This window comes from Oncorhynchus nerka, linkage group LG11, assembly GCF_034236695.1.
Source record: "Oncorhynchus nerka isolate Pitt River linkage group LG11, Oner_Uvic_2.0, whole genome shotgun sequence".
In the NCBI taxonomy this organism is placed as follows: Eukaryota; Metazoa; Chordata; class Actinopteri; order Salmoniformes; family Salmonidae; genus Oncorhynchus; species Oncorhynchus nerka.
In genome coordinates this window covers 52,906,069-52,927,042 of record NC_088406.1, presented here as the reverse complement: position 1 = coordinate 52,927,042, position 20,974 = coordinate 52,906,069, and the positions used below count along the sequence as shown (strand labels likewise).

At 39.9% G+C, this 20,974-nt stretch overlaps 1 protein-coding gene across 2 annotated transcripts in view; it reads right to left on the bottom strand.

The window, feature by feature from the left end:
* drd2a (dopamine receptor D2a) overlaps positions 1 to 7,835 on the bottom strand; it is a 28,460-nt gene extending 20,625 nt beyond the window's left edge. Inside the window, exon 1 of one of the 2 annotated variants that reach the window (XM_029673224.2) lies at positions 7,695 to 7,835. The gene's annotated coding sequence lies outside the window, so the exon portion shown is untranslated. The remainder of the gene's footprint in view (positions 1 to 7,694) is intronic. The other variant, XM_029673226.2, reaches the window with a different exon arrangement.
* Between the last annotated feature and the right edge of the window lie 13,139 nt (positions 7,836 to 20,974).

The window sequence follows — 20,974 nt, the reverse complement described above, 5'->3', positions numbered from 1 at the left end:
TGTTTATTGCACTGTCTGTGCTGAAGCTGCAACGTACATTCAGCCATTTAGTTTCTTACACAGTATGCCTACAAATCCCTAATTTGTTTAGGAATGAAATTCCCTATTTCCCCAACCCATGCTCTCTTTACGTGAGACATGTATGCACAGCATGCATGTGACCAATAGGGCCGGACCTACAGCCTATCACAATCACATCAATAAATAACAAACTCCGAACACAGTAACACGTGACAGCTAAATGGATGCGGACGACGTGACAAAGAAACTCGAAAAGGGGTGAATGTTTACTGGTTGCTCAGGGGGGAAAGGGGAAGTCAGATCTGTGGAAGACATTTGACTTAGTCGTGGAAACTACTGGAGATCCAGATAAAGAAGGGTATAGGAGCAAGCACTGCGTGAGCATTATGTCTGCCAAACAGTTCCTGTTAGATTACAATATGATTATTTTTCTGACCATTTGGAACAGTGTAAACACTAAATAAATAAGTGTACCAGAGAGTCTGTTTTAATGAAAAATATATAAGTATATAAAGCCTTTATTACAGCAGACTAAAAACAGTTGCATGCTTTCGCGAACTGCGGTTTATTTCTTGTTCAGGCAAATTATACAAAGCTCCCTTTGTTATTTAATTTTAAAACTAAAATGCTTCATTGCATTTCAAAACATGAATGTCTCATATGCTGTGTGATTGCATGAACTAATTAATGATTGGTTGATTGATAGACACAGTAGCCTATATTTTGAAATATAGGCCTAAGGAAGTTACGCTATTAAAAGGCCAAAAGCTCGATGGTGGTTATACAAGGCTACTATAAAAAAACTAATAATGATAACGACATTACTTATTATTACAAAGATGATCATAATAATAATTGTAATAATAACAATAAGAAGGAGATCAAGAAAAAGGAAGGTGCATATTATGTGTGACAAACAGGTGCTGTGAGATTACAAAAAAATTAGACTGTTTGGAACAGTGTAAACAACACTAAATCAATTGTAAGTAATACCAGTCTGTTCTAACGGGGGAAAAAAATGGAAAGCCTTTATTACAGCGTAGCGAAGATTTAAAAACAACCAAATCTGTGAAAGTGCTTTATTCGACATTCTTCCGTTGCACAAGGCTTGGTGCTCACGGAATCAGTAGGCTATTAAACAAACACTCAAACAGGCAACAGAAGCGAGATCTGTCTTATTTCTGTTGATATATATGGATGATTTATAAAGCCAGGCACATTTAACAGTGAGGCTATTGATTATAGATCTAATTAAGTTAGTGCAATTCAGTATCATGTCTTAGAGTGATGGACTGTGCCATCCCAATGGCCTCCGCAATGGATTTAGACCACTGAGACAGGCGCAAATCATGTGTCGACCAGTCGACTAAATGGGGTCAGCCCTACCCTGTATATAATATGCTTACTTACTTACTTATTGTGTTTTTTATGTTTCTTCTTATTTCTCGTGTGTTTTTTTTCTAGTATTACATTGTTATTTATTATTGCATTGTTGGGTTTTGAGTTTGCAAGAAAGGCATTTCACCGTACCTGTCCCTGTGACATTAAAACTTGAAACGTGAAACTCAAACTGTGTGTAGGACGGTTCAATCTGAGAGAGAACAAGGACAAAATGATGAAAGGAGAGCCTATAGAGACTATGAATCACACACAGAAGTAATTACAGAGATATTATTGATTTAACAACAATAAACCTTTTAATTAATGAATGCCCGTTATGTTAAAAATGGGTACATGCTATTTCCAGATGTAAACCTTTAGTAAGAACTTCTTTGATTGGACCATTACTGTATCAAAGCCCACAGTAAAGGTTATACAGTAAGGTTTGGTACCAGTTTGGGGAAAAATTCCAAACTGCAATTCAAAAGCTATTTAAACTATACACACTCTAAGCCACACTGTGTAGTCTAACATTTAGATCTTCTTGAAGCGTTTCTCGACTACAATCACAAAAAGAGAGGTTCTGTACTTCAACGCTGGGAAAATGTTGTTCCCTACACACCGCAGGTCTGTCATTGTCCCCAAACATCTGTTTGTGCCAAGGCTTAAACTAAAGCTAGTATTTCTGACTAAATGTCTAAGGGGACCCGCCCAGATCTAGTACCACATTCACAGTTAATGGTCCTTTGACTGAACATGTCGCACACTGAGATAATTGTTGAGAGATTTCATGTCTCTCAAGCACTTTTCTTCTTTCTTTCTCTCTTCCTTTCTTCCCCCTCTCGTTGTCAATCTGTGCACAATAGTCAGTCATTTGGACAATCGTTGTCTGGAACCTGTAGGTAGTTACTTGTGGAGCCGAACATGTATCTTTTTGTACATCTTTTACCTGTGAACTGGCATATACAGTGGAAGTCAGAAGTTTACATACACCTTAACCAAATACATTTAAACTCAGTTTTTCCACAATTCCTGACATTTCATCCGAGTAAAAATCCCCTGTCCTAGGTCAGTTAGGATCGCCACTTTATTTTAAGAATGTCAAATGTCAGAATAATAGTAGAGAGAATGATTTATTTCAGCTTTTATTTCTTTCATCACATTCCCAGTGGGTCAGAAGTTTACATACACTCAATTAGTATTTGGTAAGATTGCCTTTAAATTGTTTAACTTGGGTCAAATGTTTCGGGTAGCCTTCCACAAGCTTCCCACAATAAGTTGGGTGAATTTTGGCCCATTCCTCCTGACAGAGCTGATGTAGTCAGGCTTGTCGGCCTTTCTTGCTCGCACATGCTTTTTCAGTTCTGCCCACACATTTTCTATAGGATTGAGGTCAGGGCTCTGTGATGGCCACTCTAATACCTTTACTTTTTTGTCATGAAGCCATTTTGCCACAACTTTGGAAGTATGCTTGGGGTCATTGTCCATTTGGAAGACCCATTTGCAAAGCTTTAACTTCCTGACTGATGTCTTGAGATGTTGCTTCAATACATCCACATAATTTTCCACCCTCATGATGCCATCTATTTTGTGAAGTGCACCAGTCCCTCCTGTAGCAAAGCACCCCCACAACATGATGCTGCCACCCCAGGTGCTTCCCGGTTGGGATGGTGTTCTTCAGCTTGCAAGCCTCCCCCTTTTTCCTCCAAACATAATGATGGTCATTATGGCCAAACAGTTATATTTTTGTTTCATCAGACCAGAGGACATTTCTCCAAAAAGTACCATCTTGTAACGTTTGTCGTCAGAAAGAGACCAAGGTGCAGCGTGGTAAGGGTTCATAATTATTTATTTACTCAGAACACCAAACAAAACAACAAAAGAATAACGAACGCCGCGTTCTGCAGGCTGCACAGAGCTAACAAAAAAAAGATCTCACAAACACCAAAAGGAGAATGACAACTTATATGTGATCCCCAATCAGAGACAAAGATAAACAGCTGCCTCTGATTGGGATCCACACTCGGCAAAAAAACAAAGAAATAGAAAACATAGAAATAAAGAAACTAGAATGCCCACCCTAGTCACACCCTGGCCTAACCAAAATAGAGAATACAATGCCTTAATAATTTTGCACGCCCAATTTTTCAGTTTTTGATTTGTTAAAAAGGTTTGAAATATCCAATAAATGTCGTTCCACTTCATGATTGTGTCCCACTTGTTGTTGATTCTTCACAAAAAAATACAGTTTTATATCTTTATGTTTGAAGCCTGAAATGTGGCAAAAGGTCCCAAAAGTTCAAGGGGGCCGAAAACTTTCACAAGGCACTGTAAAAACAGGGCGTGAAAGATCTTCCCTATGTGCAGTTGCAAACCGTAGTCTGGCTTTTTTATGGCAGTTTTGGAGCAGTGGATTCTTCCTTGCTGAGCGGCCTTTCAGGTAATGTCGTTATAGGACTCGTTTTACTGTGGATATAGATACTTTTGTACCTGTTTCCTCCAGCATCTTCACAAGGTTCTTTGATGTTGTTCTGGGATTGATTTGCACTTTTTTCGCACCAATACGTTCATCTCTAGGAGACAGAACGCGTCTCCTTCCTGAGCGGTATGATGTTTATACTCACGTACTATTGTTTTTACAGATGAACCTGGTACCTTCAGGTGTTTGGAAATTGCTCCCAGGGATGAACCAGACCTGTGGAGGTCTACAATTCTTTTCTGAGGTATTTTTACTTTCCCATGATGTCAAGCAAAGAGGCACTGAGTTTGAAGGTAGGCCTTGAAATACATCCACAGGTACACCTTCAATTGACTCAAATTATGTCAATTAGCCTATCAGAAGCCATTACATTATTTTCTGTAATTTTCCAAGCTGTTTAAAGGCACAGTCAACTTAGTGTATGTAAACTTCTGACCCACTGGAATTGTGATACACTGAATTATAAGTGAAATAATCTGTTTGTAAACAATTGTTGGAAGAAATACTTGTGTCATGCACAAAGTAGATGTCCTAACCGACTTCCTATATAGTTTGTTAACAAGAAATGTGTGGAGTGGTTGAAAAATGAGTTTTAATGACTCCAACCTAAGTGTATGTAAACTTCCCGACTTCAACTGTGTATATAATGGTGTCACGGCATATGAACTAACAGGCTATAGAGCAAACAGCAATGGAATTAGTTTTTTCCTGGCTTGGCTTCCCTGGTGATTTTACCCACGTACCACTACTGTACCTGTGATACTTCATCTTGCCATGCAGAAGTAACCATAGAGGACATCCACATGAATGTGTGTGTATGCCTGTGAGCATGGTTGTGCGCACGCGTGTGCATATGTGTGTGGAGAGAGCTTTGACAATTTAGCCTGACTCTGACTAAAGGAGTAAAACGTCTCCCAGGGGAGCATTGTCTCTTTATAATCCTGCAGTGGATGAGAGAGAGATAGAGGGGGAGAAAGGATCTCTGCTTCTAAGCACCCAAAATAACCTAGACTGCTTGCTTACGATAAGGCGAGGATTTCACCATGGACCATTTGTTTAAATAAGGTTTGTCAGGATACATTTCAATCAAGTGTGACGCCAGATGTATGACGTTTTGATCAGCTTAGGATAAGAGTTCAAAGGGACTAAGGGCCAACTGAAGATTTATACAGGCATTTGCACAGTAGGGAAGGTTATCATGGGAAGATCTCAATTGCATACTCCTCGCATCCTCCCTCTTCTCCCCTTGTCTCCTTTGCCTGAACATATCACACATGCCGTGAAATACATATCATGCTCATTCCTGGTCGGACACTTTACACCCCTCCATTATGTTGACATCGACAGCCCCTTAATGACCAGATACACCAGAAGACTGTAATCTGCACCATCATAAGTGGACCATCTCTTTTATAGGTTTTTGGACTTAATTGCCTCCTCCATCTCCTTTCCTTTCAGTGATTATTGCTCACAAGAAAAGTCTGGCAGTTGACACACTCAGAAAAAGGGACTCGAAGTGGGAATATCATTCTAGCTATACCATATCATTCTAGTTGTTGGTTACAAATTCCAATTCCAAAACAATTTAAATGATTGACATGTGAAAACCCCAATTTAAATGAGCTTTCAATGTCACATAATGACTACCACACCAGAAAACTATGCCTTTAATGTACTATTATTTTAAGGTTGTTGTTATCGAAACTGAAGGTATGCATAACATAAGCCATGGTGTATTGGCAGACTATAGTACAAGTGTGTTGATGTCTCAACTATTCAATGGAGCTCTTCGTAAATAATGGGAGACAGCTAGCTATCTGTCAGGGGACATCTGCTGAAGCCTACAGTCTACCTCCAAACAAACCAATCATGACTCAAGCATGTAAACAAAGCCAGAATGTTCTACTTCTTAGAATCATTCTCGTTCAGAAACAGCTAGGGTAGGCCATCTATACGCAGGGTGTCCCAAACTCAGCCCCCCCCCCCCCCCCCCCAGGTAATTTCAGCAGCTTGGATTGCCATCAGCAGCACAAGAGTGAGATACAGTACAGAGTAACCAGAGAGCTAAGAGGATCGTATTGAGATGGTATGGAGCTATAAGCTTCCGACCTACCAGTAAGCGAGGCAATGGACAGCACAAACAGAAATAATCATAAAAGAACCATAACGTAGCTTGTTAAGACCAAAAATCACTGCAATCCAGTAGCAGTAATGGTTGTTATTTTCTGTGGCTTAAGTAATTGGAGCACACCGTGTGTACATTTATTCCCTGTCTCTCCGCAGTTTGCATCTAAGGATGTTCCTCTGCAGTTGGAGAGTATTGAGTCATTTTAATCTTTGGTACCATTCAGGCTAATTGGTATTTCTCAGTAATTGTGTAATTGTTTTAAATATGTATCAAAAGCCTGTTGGCATTTTGTGCAACAAAAAAAAGTGAATTATTAAATGAGCAACCATGAAAATAACAATTATTATCATCATTATCATTGTCATCTTTGGTCGCGGGTATGACTGCCGGCTGTGGATCACACCTTATTTTTCATTGCTCATCTAATCATTTACTTGTGAGGGACAAAACACTGTTTTAGCTAAATCAAATACACCTTATGGAACAGTGGGGACTGTGAAGAGACATACACACAGGCACATCCACATGCATACACACACAATAACACACGCACTTACACACATGTACACATGGATTTTGTGTTGTAGATATGTGGTAGTAGAGTAGCGGTCTGAGGGCACACACTTACGGTGTTGTGAAATCTGTTGTGAAATGTATTGTACATTATATGGACCCCAGAAAGAGTAGCTGCTGCCTTGGCTAGTAGATAATAAATACAAATACAAAAGTGGTAATAGTATAGAGTATACTCAAAACACAACACCGTACATGTATAACTCTCATTGATTTAGATATATCCTACTGTATAATGTATATACTAATAGATTATATGCTAAGGAAACACATTTAAGAAACACTAAAGATGGTGCTGCTATTCTCAGAGGCTGTTGATATGAACAAGAAGTTGCCTGAGAAGCACAGGCAGTTCCTTCATAGGATCACAAACACACACACCATCTATGGAGCAGGGCAGACCATAAACATTCGATAAGTCTTTAAATGGCTTACTAGTGGTGAGTGCGTGTACAATCCTCCGTTTGCTTTGCCCTTTCGTCGAGGCCTTTGAAGAAGACCAACAGGCAACCTTGTCATGCTGTATTTATACCTGTGACATATTACACAGAAACGATCCCTAAATCTACAGACAATTGATGCAGAGAGCATTCAAACAAACACACACACACACGCGCTCGCAGGCACGCACGCACGCACGTATGCACACACACGCCACAAACTTAAGTAAGCAGACTCATCCATATTTATGCACGCAGGCACACTCGCAAAAGCACACACATAATAACGCACGCAGGCACGCATGCAAACGCACGCGTGAAATGTTATAGCCTGGAGCACATAATTTAGTTGATCATGAAATGATCACTGCCATACAGCATTTGGTCTAACATAATAAATGACTCCATACCTCATCAATTTATCAAATTCAGGCGTGCGCAAATGGTTACTAATTGAAAACTTAAGTGGGAGAATCATTCACTACATGCAAAAAAAAAAACGAATAACTACATTATGATCTTGAAATATCACTTTAAGCAACTGGATCTAGTCTACACTTTCCTTCATAGTGCAGGCATCGGGTAGCCTATGTCTACTCTTCAATGTGGACACCGTGTCAATTGAATGATAATTATACCTGTGTTTAGGTGTCAGAGCAAGATATGCTCTTACCTTCACGCCATAAGTTTGATTGAATCACTGCTCTTATAGGGATCCGTCTTTTAAATCCAACGATATCCAAATTCACCGCTTTTGATGTCCTCTGTTTGGCTTGAACATTTTGCTCACTGTTCTCAAATTGTTCACCGACTCTGGCTGTTCAGAAGCAAAGGAGAAGTTGTGCCACCAAAGGCACTACCATATGGTCTGATGAACGCTCTTCACAAAAACATGGGTTTTATCATATCCTACTCCAGATTTTTTTTTTTACTTAAATATTTTACTTAAGATTCAGGCTATCTTAATTCAGCCTCTTTGATGGCGTGTAGCCTATGTGTGAGAGCAGCGAAATATCCGTCTCCTCTCCGCACCGTTTACCCACTACGCACGAGGTAACCTTCAAGACTGACAGTGGAACAGTCGCTCCAACTATTGGGAGCAGAAATTCAGACTGTGTATCATTAAGGCGGGGCTAGTTCTTTAACTGCCTTTTTCTCCTAAAATGACACAGTTATCTTTAGTTTATGTAGTCTGCCGGACAAATCTGACTTATTGGTGGGGAAAAATCTATATATACTTTTTTATGGAGATGTATAGGCTATCCAAAATGAAGCAAATAAATCATGACCTTTCATTTATCCAGCTATGGATATCACACAAATTCAAATATTTTGAAAAAACGGACCTATTGCATCTTTAAAATATATGTTAATTAAGGAGTCCCAAATAGTATTAAGTCAGACAATGATAGAGATTCCTGCAAGTTGTTTATCAACACTCAGCTAGTTAAGTTGTCAAGTAAAGGTGTGAAACAAGTTTAACATGACCAATGATCTATTCACACCTCAATTGAGAGACAATGCCAACAATTACAGGTAGTGGGTGTCTTGGATCACAAGGTCAGTTTTCATATTTCATGTGAAAATAAGAGTGCATATTTACCAAACGATGCCAGGTATTACCAAAGTATATGATTAAAAGGGACCAGATGAGTGTTTCAACAAAGTTGAAAAGTGCAGACTAAAACCCCTTTAGAGAACCATGCTCCAGTCGGCTGTACTTTTTCCACACGTCTAAAACAAAAAAACACACACACATACTTATGCATGTTAACAAACACATGTACACACACACACACACACACACACACACACACACACACACGCGCGCACACACGTAAGGCAACTGGAAGTATTCTCTAAAGAACCGAGTAAAGCCTTTTTCTAAAGATTTCAATTGCTTTCTAATATGCCACTCCTACTGTAAAAGGCTGTTTTACCGTCCCATAGGATTACAGAGGTTCCTACGTGTAGATTATATGGCTGTGCTGTATTTTGAATGCTTATATATATATATATATATATATATATATATATGTATATATATATTCCTAAATTCAATTACAATCTTTCTATCCAGATGTCTATTTTTTATTCCCCCAAGCATCTATTTTTGCAGGCTTTACTTTGCAATAGGAAGTAACTAAATGCACCAAAGCTCTAAAATGGATTAAAACGTTTTTTTTCCCCCCTCATTAATCTACACACAATAACCCATAATGACAAAGCAATAACAGGTTTTAGGAAACTTTAGCAAATTTATATAAAACAAATATATATATCACATTTACATAACTATTCAGACTTTATATTCAGTACTTTGTTGAAGCACCTCAAGCTCTGTCAGGTTAGATGGGGTGCGCCGCTGCATAGCTATTTTCAGGTCTCTCCAGAGAAGTTCGATTGGGTTCAAGTCTGGGCTCTGGCTGTGCCACTCAAGGACATTCAGAGACTTGTTCCGAAGCCACTCCTGCATTGTCTTGGCTGTGTGCTTAGGGTCGTTGTCCTGTTGGTAGTTGAACCTTTGCCCCAGTCTGAGGTCCTGGGTACTCTGGAGGAGGTTTTCGTCAAGGATCTCTCTGTACTTTGCTCCGCTCATCTTTCCCTTAATCCTGACTAGTCTCCCAGTCCCTGCCACTGAAAAACGTTCCCACAGCATGATGCTGCCACCATCATGCTTCACAGAAGGGATGGTGCCAGGTTTCTTCCAGACGGTGCCAGGTTTTTTCCAGACGTGACGCTTGGCATTCAGGCCAAAGAGTTCAATCTTGGTTTCATCAGACCAGAGAATCTTGTTTCTCATCGTCTGAGAGTCATTTAGGTGCCTTTTCGTGAACTCCTAGCAGGCGGCTGTCATGTGCCTTTTACTGAGGAGTGACTTCCGTCTGGTCACTCTACCATAAAGGCCTGATTGATGGAGTGCTGCAGAGATAGTTGTCCTTCCAGAAGGTTCACCCATCTCCACAGAGGAACTCTGGAGCTCTGATTAGAATGACCATCGGGTTCTTGGTCACTTCCCTGACCAAGGCCCTTCTCCCCCATTGCTCAGTTTTGCCGGGCGGCCAGCCAGCTCTAGGAAGAGTCTTGGTGCTTCCAAACTTTTTCCATTTTAGAATGATGGAGGCCACTGTGTTCTTGGGGACCTTCAATGCCCCAGAAATGTTTTGGTACCCTTCCCCAGATCTGTTCCTCGACACAATCCTGTCTCAGAGCTATACAGACAATTCCTTCGACCTCATGGCTTGGTTTTTGCTCTGACAACTGTGGGATTGCATATTGACATGTCCAATTAACTGAATTCAGCACAGGTCGACTCCAATCAAATTGTAGAAACGTCTCAAGGATGATCAATATGTAAGTAAGGTATTTCTGTTTTTTTATTTTTTATATACATTTCAAAACATTTCTAAAACTTGTTTTCACTTCTTTGTTATGAGGTATTGTGTGAAGATTGAAGAGGAAAATGTTGTATTTAATCAATTTTAGAATAGGGCTGTAACGTAACAAACGTGGAAAAAGTCAAGGGGTCTGAATACTTTCAAATGCTTTTTAAAAATTACCATTATGTACCGCCCTCCCACAGGTGTGGGCAATTGTAATTATCACATAGGCACCTGAATATAAAAAACAATGGCTTTGGCACTTTTTTAATGCTCTGATGAAGGCATACAGTAACAGACGAAACGCATTTCCGGAGGAAAAATAAATAGGTGAAATGAGGAGACGTCTTTAAGTCCTTTTTTAAAATAAACTTTCTGGAGTGCTGCATTTGCCTACAAATACAATGACTGGCATATAATATTCGAACATGTAGAATGGAGTCTTTAAATAGTATAGCAAGTATCAGTGGTGGAAAAGTACCCAACTGTCATACTTGAGTAAAAGTATAGATGCCTTAATAGAAAGTTACTCAAGTAAAAGTAAAAGTCAAGCAGTAAAATTCTACTTGAGTAAAAGTCTAAATGTATTTGGTTCTAAGTATAGTTAAGTATCAAAAGTAAATGTAATTTCTAAAATATACTTAAGTATCAAAAGTAAAGTAAAAGTATAAATAATTTAAAATTCCTTATATTAAGCATACCAGACAGCACTACTTTCTTGTTTTTAGAAGTTATGGATAACCAAGCGGGACACTCCAACACTCAGACATTATTTACAAAAGATGCATTTGTGTTTAGTGAGACCGCCAGATCTGAGGCAGAAGGGATGACCGTGTGTTGTCTTGACAAGTGCGTGAAGTGGACCATTTTCCTGTCCTGCTAAGCATTCAAAATGTAACAAGTACTTTTGGGTGTCAGGTAAAATGTACAGAGTAAAAAGTTGAGTTTTTACTTAAGCACTATACACCACTGGTAAGTATGATGAAAATGCTATGTTTTCCTTCCAGTGACAGAAATGTGCTCCTCCACAGTTGCAGTAACTGTGCTTGGCAGTCATCACATCAAATACTATACAGATGACAGTACATCAAGCAGCCCAAATACTTACAGCCATATTACCAAGGAGGTAGTTGAGATAATACGTGCCATTCTTTATATAGGTGACATAATGCTGTCAGGACTGTTATGTATGCAGAGCAATGTAGAGCAATCACATGTTAAAATGTTCACGTCAGAGCAATCACATGTTAAAATGTTCACGTCAGAGCAATCACATGTTAAAATGTTCATGTCAGAGCAATCACATGTTAAAATGTTCACGTCAGAGCAATCACAAGTTAAAATGTTCACGTCAGAGCAATCACATGTTAAAATGTTCACGTCAGAGCAATCACATGTTAAAATGTTCACGTCAGAACAATCACATGTTAAAATGTTCACGTCAGAGCAATCACATGTTAAAATGTTCACGTCAGAGCAATCACATGTTAAAATGTTCACGTCAGAACAATCACGTTAAAATGTTCACGTCAGAACAATCACATGTTAAAATGTTCACGTCAGAGCAATCACATGTTAAAATGTTCACGTCAGAGCAATCACATGTTAAAATGTTCACGTCAGAGCAAGCACATGATCCAACAGATTGTCAAATCAATCACAATCGGCCAATAGAAAATAAAGAAAAAAGAGAGAAAGGAACCATTTCTTATATATGACATTCATCCATCTCCCAGGGGGTGCAAAGGACAGAGAGGACAGCGACGGGTTGCACCCCTAATGGCACCATGTTCCTTATGTAATGTCCTATGTAGGGAATAGGGTGCCATTTGGGACGCAGCCATGGTCAGAAACACCTCATGGCTTTTAATGTCCTTGTCATGAGAAGAACGGTGTTCCGATCAATCCGCCTGTCTTCCAGTTACATCCCTGGCCATGGGCACTAGCAGCAACCGGCCATAGTGCCATGGGGCTGCCATTAACGCTAAGCACTACCTTCAACAACCTCTATTAACTTGGGCTGATGAGATGACAACTGTAGATTCTTTTTTTTTAATCACGACAACAACTGATTTCAAGCATCAACTCCTTATTTATGTATTTTTTTAAATGATTTGTTTATATATATATACAGTGGGGCAAAAAAGTATTTAGTCAGCCACCAATTGTGCAAGTTCTCCCACTTAAAAAGATGAGAGAGGCCTGTAATTTTCATCATAGGTACACTTCAACTATGACAGACAAAAAAAAAAAAAAAAAATTGCTCCCACAGTTGATTTCTTCAAACCAAGCTCCTTACCTATTGCAGATTCAGTCTTCCCAGCCTGGTGCAGGTCTACAATTTTGTTTCTGGTGTCCTTTGACAGCTCTTTGGTCTTGGCCATAGTGGAGTTTGGAGTGTGACTGTTTGAGGTTGTGGACAGGTGTCTTTTATACAGGTAACAAGTGGAGGACAGAGGAGCCTCTTAAAGAAGAAGTTACAGGTCTGTGAGAGCCAGAAATCTTGCTTGTTTGTAAGTGACCAAATACTTATTTTCCACCATAATTTGCAAATAAATTCATTAAAAATCCTACAATGTGATTTTCTGGATTTTTTTTCTCATTTTGTCTGTCATAGTTGAAGTGTACCTATGATGAAAATTACAGGCCTCTCTCATCTTTTTAAGTGGAAGAACTTGCACACTTGGTGGCTGACTAAATACTTTTTTGCCCCACTGTACACTACTGTTCAAAAGTTTGGGGTCTCTTGGAAATGTCCTTGTTTTTGAAAGAAAAACACATTTTCTGTCTATTAAAATAACATCAAATGTATCAGAAAAACAGTGTAGACATGGTTAATGTTGTAAATGACTATTATAGCTGGAAACTGCAGATTTTTAATGGAATATCTACATAGGCGTACAGAGGCCTATTATCAGCAACCATCACTCCTGTGTTCCAATGGCACGTTGTGTTAGCTAATCCAAGTTAATCATTTTAAAAGGCTAAACGATCATTAGAAAACTCTTTAGCAATTTTGTTAGCACAGCTGAACACATTTGTTCTGATTAAAGAAGAAAAAAACTGTCCTTCTTTAGACTAGTTGAGTATCTGGAGCATCAGCATTTGTGGGTTCGATTACAGGCTCAAAATGTCTAGAAACAAAGAACTTTCTTCTGAAACTCGTCAGTCTATTCTTGTTCTGAGAAATGAAGGCTATTCCATGCGAGAAATTGCCAAGAAACTGAAGATCTCTTACAACGCTGTGTACTACTCCCTTCACAGAACAGCGCAAATTGGCTCTAACCAAAATAGAAAGAGTAGTGGGAGGACCCGGTGCACAACTGAGCAAGAGAGTACATTAGAGTGTCTAATTTTGAGGAACAGATGCCTCACAAGTTCTCAACTTTTGGACAAAAAAAATCGCTTTTCTTTCAAAAACAAGGACATTTTTAAGTGACCACAAACTTTTGAACGGTATTGTATATTTAAGGATTTTGTATGTTTATTGGATAGAGAGAGAGACAGAGGTGAAAGACTGCTGAAAGAGCAGTGGGTCGGATTTGAAGCCATGCTGGCAGCTGTACTTTGTACATGTGCTCCAGAGGCAGCTGCTTAGACCATTAGACCTCCCCAAGCCTCTACTTTTGCATATTAAAATTGATTTCTTCTTTTGTACAAACCAGAAAAATCATGCCTGGAATTGAATGTAAGGATCGTCATTATTTCTCACTATATTACTATTGAACAGTTCAATCTGCCTGCCCAACGGACATTCAACTCCTTATTTAATAACGGACACAGCTGCAAAGTCTCTCCAGGCAGTTTTGATGCACTGATACTCGCCATATCGTTTGGCTCTAAGCCTGCCTGTCTAGTCACAAGGGACTGTAGGGTCTGTAGTGTGTCTTATATAGGCAGTTGCTACGGTGTGACATATAATAATGCAGTCCTCCGAAGAGACTCATTTCTACATCTTCAGTCCAGCAGTCCATCTGTCTTTCTGCTGCACTGTCAGGAAATGTTATTGGCCTGCCCATATTTCATGGACGCACACTTTGCATGAACTCTCTCATAAAGCATTTAGAATATATTGAACAGCTTTAAATAAAATGTCACAACTGCTAGATACCACAATAATGACGTTTTATGTATTTTTTGGGCATATGTAGTTTGCAAGCAGCCATTTGTGTTGTGCTACACATAAAAAGTCGCACGAGAGAGAGAGAGAGAATGAGGTAGAGAGAGGTAGAGCGAGAGAATGAGGTAGAGAGAGAGAATGAGGTAGAGAGAGGTAGAGAGAGAGAGAGAGAGAGAGAGAGAGAGAGAGAGAGAGAGAGAGAGAATGAGGTAGAGGAAAAGAGAGAGAGAGAGAAACAGACTACACAGAAAGAGAGAGAGAGAGAGAGAGAGAGATCTGGGCCTCGGAGACTTCAATGGAAATATTTGAGTGGCTGCTTCCTATTGGGACTGGAACATTATCAATAATAACACAAGCTACTATGTAAATGTGTGCAACAAACCACTAGAGCTTGCAGCCATATGAAGTTCCCTTTCTGCATAGTCATTAGATGCGTATTTTGCAGGCTGATACACTGCCTCTATCTGTCTTCATATAGTGAATTTTAGCCCACATTAATAAAGAGGCAGAGATAAGGACTGTCTTAATAAGGCAAAGGAAGGCATTAAAACTGGTGGTGGCTAAGGGAGTTCAGATTAGAAAAATACTCCAATCAGTTAGAGGGGAAATGAACCAAGTAAAGGAAAGAGTCGTACTACAAACATGTTAGCCTGTGAGCCCTTCACAATTTCAAAGTACTTCCTCACTCAGACAAAACAGTTATTTGTCTGCCATGTACTGTATCAAAAGAGAAACAAGTAGCCAAATGTTGTCATTGATTTTCGACCTCATTTGTCAAACACGGAGTTGAATACCGGCATACAGACACGTTTCTCATTTTTGGGGGATGTTTTAAGTAACGCCGGTTGTTCTATTTAGTCCGTCTGTCACCTCTGCAGATTTGGTTTTATGACACCATTTTCTGCACCGTTGGTCCATGTTAAAAGTCATATGGAACTGTGGGTGGTTTTGAAATATAAAACATAATGCAGCAAACTGTAGAAGGAGGGGAAATGTAGTAAATATCTCAAAATCATACGTTTTTCAGCTATATCTCTCAATGTGCGGTAGAGGAACGCAGAAAGACAGTCAATTAGTAGGAAAGGCCTTGTGATATATGGATGTAAACACACAGGAAACTAACAGTTACTAATCACAATAGACAAGGTCCTTTGCCATTGAATAGTCTAAATGTGAACAGCAGGTTAACCCTTCTAGGTCCTATAAGTCATACGTTTGACTTAGTTAACGTTTGTGACGTTTACGAAGACAATGTCTTTTTGAATACACATTATTTCCTTTCGGAGGTTGTGTTATGAAATTAAGCCATAATCCTCGTCTGTAAACGGTTGTTCTGCAATAGAAGTGGAGCCTGAAACGGATGTTGGAGCCATTTTTGTTCAACTGTGGGATGCACCAGTGTAACAGCTTCATTTGAGTTGAAGACTTTTTGGGGAGACACAGGTCATGTTATCTCAGAAGGCTTCAGTTATGCCTCCTTTGATTCTGCCATTCTTAGTTGAGTCCCTGCGTCTGGGAGAATTACATGAATCCTAAGCGCAGCTTTTATTAAATCATAGTGAAAGGTCTCCCGTTTTCTGTTCTGGCTTACCATTTTCTCACAAGCCCTTTACGAGATCCTTGAAAATCCTTTACCTGCTCCATTCACATGAAACACATCAACAGGACGGAATGTCTAGGACTAGCTTTTGCTATTCTTCATGTGTACATCTGCCAGCACTAGTTTCCCCAGGTCCTGAGTGTCATGCAGACACGCACTGCTCTTTGACCTAGAAAGCTCGCAACGTTCAAGCTTTTCTTTGTTCAACACCATTGCACTGTGTTCCAGAGTATGGCAACTGCACTCAGCTAAAAATGTCAAGTGAAGGCTAGTTTAGTATTCCAGAGAGACATACAAAGGCTGCAACACATCATTTTTTTGTAAGCTTTAATGTGCCTGTTCCAACTAGGCCTCTGTAACTCACAAGGGCATCTCACTCATGACAACAAAGTTTCAAAATTAGTGTTAATGTAAATTGCGGCTTGCGTAACATCATCACTCAACTACTTTTCGGTTTTAATAAGTATGTGAATGCACGAATCTAAAAGCTATTTCTCTTTAATATGTTAGTAGACACCCTTATCCAGGGAAAATTACAGTAGTGATTACATTCTTATTTATACTGGTCCCCCATAGGAATTGAAGACACAAACCTGGTGTTGAAAGTGCCATGGTCCACCAACAGAACCACACGGTATTGACATTTTTTCACAAAATAATGACTTAATCCTAACAGGGTAGCAATTTGAACAGGCCCTCTGGACCAAAGTGACACTCCATTTCCATGCTAACGTCAAAGCTGGAGTCATTCGGCAGATCTACACATTTTTCCTCTCATATTCTCTTTGGCAAATAAAATGTTCCATGTGTCTTCAGCATCTTCTTATATTGTCAAAGACTTCAGCCACCCAAGTCATAGACTGTTCTTTCTGCTACCACACGTCAAGCGGTACCGGAGCGCCAAGTCTAGGTCCAAGAGGCTTCTAAAACAGCTTCTACCCCCAAGCCATAAGACTCCTGAATATCTAATCAAATGGCTACCCAGACTATTTGCATTGCCCCCCGGCCCTTCTACGTTGCTGCTACTCTCTGTTATTATATATGCATAGTCACTTTAATAATTCTACCTACATGTACATATTACCTCAATTACCTTGACCCCTTGTTGATAGCCCGGCTATTGCTATTTACTGCTGCTTTTTAATTATTTGTTATTCTTATCTCTTACTTTTTTTGGGGTATTTTCTTAGAACTGCATTGTTGGTTAAGGGCTTGTAAAGTAAGCATTTCACTGTTGTATTCGGTGCATATATGACAAATAACATTTGATTTGATTTGATATGGAGTATTGAACTTTATGTGAGCTCAGCATTTTCCGACCATTATGCTCATCATTGTTTTCATTTTCCTGGGGTTATGACTGGTCTCACCATTTCAACTAACTCTTTAAAAAATGATGTCTAACACCATTGGAAAATGTACACTGTTTTTTATAAATTAGGATCACCTTTTTACAACGTATTCTCAACAAAATAACCCAGTGCTTTTCTTTGCAGGACTTGGCCTTTATCCCCCCCTAAGGTCGATGTCGGCGCCCCAGCGGAAATCTAATTAGCATAATGAAAAAATCCACATTAAACCGTCCCCCCGGGCTTAGACTCTTATGGGTTACGGTCTCAACCCACAGCCGAGGCATTTACGGCTATTGAGTTGTGTTTCAACCTTGTATGTGTGGGCCAAAAAGCCCAAAGCCACACATAAGCTCCCATTTCACGGTTTCAATCCACTTTGTAAGCCCACGCTACAGTAATCAACTCCCCACTGTTTCTCAAAATACTTCATTGTACACAGTAAGAGATGGCATTTCTATCAAAAAGCAATATTTACAGTTTTACTGACAGTTCTGGTGCCAGAATTCTAACTAAAAAAATATAATTGCTTCGTATCAGGGTCCCCATAAAACAAACAGCAGAGGTCCCCATTAAACAAACAACTCTAATAAAGCAGTCACAGCAGTGACTGAGAGGTGATTGTTTTTTCTACGATGAAAGAACTGGTGCTGTGATTGAAAATCGTGACTACCCTGTCTTGGTACTTGGACAGTCTCAGACAGCGGTGGTGATTCGCTAGCCTGCCTATGTGCAAGTTGCTGATTTAACTGGCACTGTTCTGACCCAGAAAGATGAATCGGTCTCTTTGAAAATATTTCATTACCTTTGAATCTCCTCAACAACGTTTCTATCGTGTCTTTTTTTTCTCTCTCTCAAGTGGGCAGAAGAGTTATTTGGCTGTCCCCTTAGGAGATCTGTTTTTGGTTCCAGGTAGAACCTTGCATGTAGAACCTTCCTACCTGGAACAAAAAGGGTTCTACCTGGAACCAACAAGGGTTCTTCAAAGGGTTCTGCTTTTATGGTTTTAGAAGGCACCTTTTTTTCTAAAAGTTTATCTTCATGACGACACAGGAAGGCGTGCGCACTTGGAGTGCGGAGACAAAGGAGAGGAACTGACTGAGCGCTTTGGAATTAATGAAGGGGATGAGGTTGGAGTGTTCCCTGAGAATTAGGAGGGCCAGGGTTCTTTATTCTCGACATGCCAACTCTTGGCCTAATTGGGAGCTAGTGAGGGCCAGTACAGTGAGTGGAGGATGTGTTCATTAAGCTGGCGAGGAGTTGGAATTCGCTTCACAGAGGGAAAAGTGTGATTTATTCATGACTCCCGATGATACTCCAGTCAACGGAGCGCGATGGGATAAAGTCCCATAATAATTCATTGGTGTCAGAGATCCTAAGAGGGTACAGAGGGCATCCGTTCTCTGTAGGTTTGTGTGGGTTAAACTTAAAGACGGATATTAGTACCCAAGGGATTGGTTCCCTGAGATCCAGACAACGCGTGGTATTCAGAGAATGGCCAGGTAAAGGGTTTGGTGTTTGGTATTTTATCAGGATCCCTATTAGCTGCTTCAAAAGCAGCAACTATACTTCCTGGGATCCACACAAAACATGAAACATGACATCATACAGAATATTAATAGGCAAGAACAGTTCAAGGACAGAACTACATCTATTTAAAAAAAGGTACATGCAACCTACATATTTTTTATTTAATTAGGCAAGTCAGTTAAGAACAAATTCCTATTTACAATGACGGCCTAGCCCAGCCAAACCCTAACATGGACGATGCTGGGCCAATTGGGAATCACCGCCCTATGGGAATCCCAATCATGGCCGGTTGTGATACAGCCTGGAATCAAATTAGGGTCTGTAGTGACCTCTAGCACTGAGATGCAGTGCCTTAGACCACTGCGCCACTCATGATCCCATATCAATATATCCACACAAACTATCGAGGTTAAGTAGGGGAGAGGCATTGTGCTGTGATGTGTTGATTTATCTGTTTTTTTTAAGCAGGTTTGCTGTTACTTTGAGCAATATGAGATGGAATTGAGTTCCATGCAATAATGATGGCTCTATATAATATTGTGTGTTTTCTTGAATTTGTTCTGTATTTGGGGAATGTGAAAAGACCCCTGGTGGCATGTCTGGTGGGGTAAGTGTGTGTGCCAGAGCTGTGTGTTAAGTTCACTATGCAAACTATTTGGGATTTTTAACGCATGAATGTTTCTTATAAAAAGAAGAAGTGATGCAGTCAGTCTCTTCTCTCAACTCTTAACCAAGAGAGACTGGCATGCATAGTATTTATATCAGCCCTCTGATTACAATGAAGAGCAAGACGTTCCACTCTGTTCTGGGCCAGCTGCAGCTTAACTAGGTCGTTTTCTTGCAGCACTTGACCACACAACTGGACAATAATCAAGATAAGAAAAAACAAAAGCTTGCAGGATTTGCTTTTTGGAGTGTGGTGTTCAAAACTCTGAGCATCTCTTTAGTACAGACAGACCTCTCCCTGTAAGGATCGATGGTTGGTAGAGACTAGAAGCAGGTACAGGGAGTGAACATTTAATGGCAACGGACATGGAACAGGACAGAACAGCGTCTGGACATGAACACATAACGACATGAATGCAGACACAGAGAACAAACGATGGAGCAGACACATACAGATGGGGCAATCAACAAAGGGAAGGAGTCCAGATGAGTCCAATGAGTGCTGCTGCTCGTAATGATGGTGACAGGTGTGCATAATGAAGGGCAACCTTGCACCCTCGACCACCAGAGAGGGAGAGTGAGAGTAGGCATGACATCTCCCCATCTTTACAACCATTGGATCTATATGTTTTTGACCATGATAGTTTAGAATCAAAGGTAACACCAAGCAATTTAGTCTCGACAACTTGTTCAACAGCCACACCATTCATTGCCAGATTCAGCTGAGGTCTAGAACTTAGGGAATGATCTGTACCAAATACAATAATCTTAGTTTTGGAGCTGTTCAGGACCAGTTTATTACTGGCCACCCATTCCAAAACAGACTGCGACTCTTTGTTAAGAGGTTCAGTGACTTCAATGGCTGTGCTTGCTGATGCGTATATGGTTGAATCATCAGCATAAATGGACACATATGGTTTGTTTAATGCCAGTGGCAGGTCACTGGTAAAAAATAGAAAAGCGTAGAGGGCCTAGAGAGCTGCTCTGCAGTACACCACACTGTATATATTTGGCATTAGAGAGAAAGAAAAACATATTAGTTCTATTAGATAAATAGCTCTGAATCCAAAATTCCCTGTCTTAGATCAGTTAGGATCGCCACTTTATTTTAAGAATGTCAAATGTCAGAATAATAGTAGAGAGAATGATTTATTTCAGCTATTATTTCTTTCATCACATTCCTAGGGGGTCAGAAGTTTACATACACTCAATTAGTATTTGGTAGCATTGCCTTTAAATTGTTTAACTTGGGTCAAACATTTCAGGTAGCCTTCCACAAGCTTCCCACAATAAGTTGGGTAAATTTTG